This window comes from Elephantulus edwardii, unplaced genomic scaffold, assembly GCF_000299155.1.
Source record: "Elephantulus edwardii isolate Elephantulus edwardi_28Jun2011 unplaced genomic scaffold, EleEdw1.0 scaffold00020, whole genome shotgun sequence".
Lineage (NCBI taxonomy): Eukaryota > Metazoa > Chordata > Mammalia > Macroscelidea > Macroscelididae > Elephantulus > Elephantulus edwardii.
This window is the reverse complement of record NW_006399770.1, coordinates 2,139,336-2,141,988: the sequence shown is the minus strand read 5'-3', so window position 1 is coordinate 2,141,988 and position 2,653 is coordinate 2,139,336.

The window sequence follows — 2,653 nt, the reverse complement described above, 5'->3', positions numbered from 1 at the left end:
ATGGAATCAGACGAGGGAGAAAAACCCGCACACAAGATGAGCATTTGCTTAATATACCTAGTTCCATAGCAGCCTTAGTTTTTAAATTTCAAGCAATTATACCTCCTTGTATTCTTCACATGATTTTTTTTTGCGGACCAAGAAATAAAATATGGGAGAAAGCTCTTATAAACTGTAGATGCAACATAGCTGTAACGTATTAATCTACAAAATCTCTTTTCCAAAATAATTTTTGGGTATTGTTGGTGAAGCAACACTCCATACTACCTCATACTCTTAATGGTTGAGTATATAAAATATAGAATTATATAAATTTTCAATAGAAGTTATAGTTTCAAACTTACCAGATTAGTAAGTTTTCAAAATTTGCGAAATTTGTTCCGTGTTTGTGTTTTTAACGTTTTTCACTTGGTTTTGTATTAAAGTCAGATTTTAAAACTAGATTTTTGTTCTAGGATCAAGAATTAAAATATATTTACTCCTTGGAGAAGGTAGTGCTCCAATGAGGCAAAGATAATGCCGCTTTATCTCACATACTTTGGGCATGTTGTTAGAAGAGGCTGTTACTGTAGAAGGACATTATGCTGGGAAAGTGGAAGGGTGGTGAAAGAGAGAATGACCCTCAACCAAATGGATTGACACAGTGACTGTAGGGAGTGGGCTTGAAGATGTCAGAGGTTGTGAGGATGGTGTGGGATAGGACATTGTTCAGAGCTATTGTTTGTTCATAGAGATGCTGTGATTCTACTTGACAGCACCTAACAACAAACTAAATACTATTAAGATTAAAGTAGTGACTATATACAACAGAACAAAACTGCTTGATCCTGTGCCATCTTTACAATCTCTTCTGTGCATAAGCCCATTGTTGCAGTAATACTTGAAAAAGAATAAATGAATCATTCACTTCTGTTTGAATAGCTCTTATATTAAAAATACTTTTATACTCAGTCTTTAACAAAGTGGTTAATAAAACTTTGTAGTTTGTAAATCTTGTGAACTGTTAAATGTTTATGAAATTTCACTGTGACATTCATTGAGGAAAATATTTAAGCACAGGCTAGATTGCCACTTTTAATTGAAGATATAATAAAGGAAGATTTCTTCATTAACTAGATTATCCGTTTGACTTTTCTGGTAGCTAGTTTCTAAAGCTGTTATTCTACATTAAAATGAAAATAGTGGATACTAGTTTTCCTTTGGTTAGTGATGAAACTTACTAATGACTTGCAAAGCCATGTCTCTTGAGTATCCTTTTTTCTGTTTTTCTCTTAGATCTCAGAGTCTTTCCACTCTTGACAATTATCTACACTAGATTTTTCCTTTTCATAGGTGCACAAGCTAGAGGATATAGTATTATCACTTCAGCTTTCTGTTATAAAGTTTTATTGTTGTTTGTTAGAGGGAAACAAACAAAAGAGCTCTTGGAACATTCTTAGCATTCTTGTATTTAGTTCATCAAGTTCCCTTGTTTAGTGATTCTCAAACTTTTTGGTTTCAGGATCTCTTTACACTTTAACTTACGTAAACCCGAAAGAACCCATTGGTATATGTAGGTTCTCTCTTACTACTTATTTATTATTTTAGGAATTAATGCTAAGAACATTTAATGGCAAGAATACACTGGTACATGCATCATTAGCTTTCATTTATTTTAGCCTCTGGAAAACTCAACTATGCTTTGATGGGAAGATGAGTTTGGAAAAGGCAAATGTCTTAATATTAGTTTGAAACTGGCTTTGATCTCCAGATCCCTTGAAAGGATCTGGCAGACGCCTGAGAACCATACATTGAGAGCTGCTGCTAAAATTTAGGGTTGTTTAGGGCACTGTGGAATGTTTAGCATACCTGGCTTATCTTTTAGCATATGTGGCCTATCTTTTGTTTCTTCATAGAGAAAATTTAGGATTTTTGTATATAAATCCCATCAGCCTCCTTCCCTCACATCTACTAACTTAGTTATATAACCCCCTGACATCTCAGAAGAAAAGCTGCTCCTTCTTTGATCCAAGGTTTGTCTTTTCCATCATATTTGTGATTTCATTTCTGTGTTTTTAGTTTTAGCCTTTGATATTTTAATACATGGTCAAGGCTTACCATGTTTTAAAAACACAGAAAAAGCCACTTGCCTTACTTTGTATTCTCCATCTAGATGTATGTTATTGTAGTTGTCGTTTTGTGCCATTGAGTCTCCTGCAACTCATCATGACCCTGTGCACAACAGCTCTGAAGCCTGCCTGTCCTGAGCTAGTCTCACTGACTCCGATACACCTTTGTCTGTTTGCCCCATTAACTGTATCAATCCATCTCTTCTGGAGTCTTCCTCTCCTGCGCTGTCCCTCCACCCTTCCAAGCATGATGTCCTTCTCCAGGCATCGGTTCCTCCTGGCCATATGCCCAAAGTATGTGAGATGGAGCTTCAAAATCCTAGTTTTCAAGGAGAAACTTGATTTCACCCTCTCTAAGACCTGTTTGTTTTCGTTGTCCATGTTATGTTCAAAACTCTTCTCCAGCACCATAACTCAAAGTCTTTGATTCTTCTTCTGTCATCCTTAGTCATTGTCCAGCTCTCTGATGCATAGCAAATAATTTTGAAGACTATTGACTGGATCCAGGTGCACCTTAGTCTCTAGACTGACATTTTTGCTTTTGA